The sequence below is a fragment of the Phalaenopsis equestris genome, unplaced genomic scaffold (genome assembly GCF_001263595.1).
Source record: "Phalaenopsis equestris unplaced genomic scaffold, ASM126359v1 Scaffold000002, whole genome shotgun sequence".
Taxonomy (NCBI): Eukaryota; Viridiplantae; Streptophyta; class Magnoliopsida; order Asparagales; family Orchidaceae; genus Phalaenopsis; species Phalaenopsis equestris.
Genome location: NW_018164444.1, coordinates 66,211,650 through 66,212,394, shown reverse-complemented (window position 1 = coordinate 66,212,394; position 745 = coordinate 66,211,650).

Here is a 745-nt window from a genome sequence, read left to right as displayed (position 1 = left end):
ATATATATATATATATATATATGTATGTATGTATGTATGTATGTATAAATGTTGCATGCAACTAATTTTTTATTATTGAAATACATGAATAAAATCTAATTTAAAAAGGGAAATTTACATGCATACCTCACAATTCGTATATATTTAAGTATCTAACACTCAAAGCTTGATATATACAAATTAAATACAATTGTATAAAAGTATGCGTCTTACTTTTAAAAAATTAACATTGATAGTATTGTTAATGTGATGTGAATGATCTCAGCGTTATATATGCATGTAAATATAAATTGTTCAGATGTTAGATATGTAAAAACGTAAATATTGCGTGGTGTGTATGTAAATGCTCCAAATAAAATTAATTTATAACTTTCAACTTTTCTTCATACTCTTACATAATTATTACTTAAATTATAAAATTTTCTCTATAGCTTTATGGTGACATGCGTAAATACATTGATTGATTGATAGTTCAACAAAATCTCCGGGGCGCTTAATTTATAATATCAATGTTTTTGGATGATCTGCATGTAATTATGTAGTAAATGAATCCTGATAGTTATGATGTAGAGAGAGAGAGAGAGAGAGAGATGGGCTGGACGTGGGACTATTCCAGACACTTTTGCTGCAGAGTGTCCTTGAGATCGGCCCACTTTGACAGACTTGAATACGATTCTGTGCCATAATCCAGGCCCACTTGTGGCGCTTTATGGACTTTAAGCGTGCAGATCTTACTACATATAGC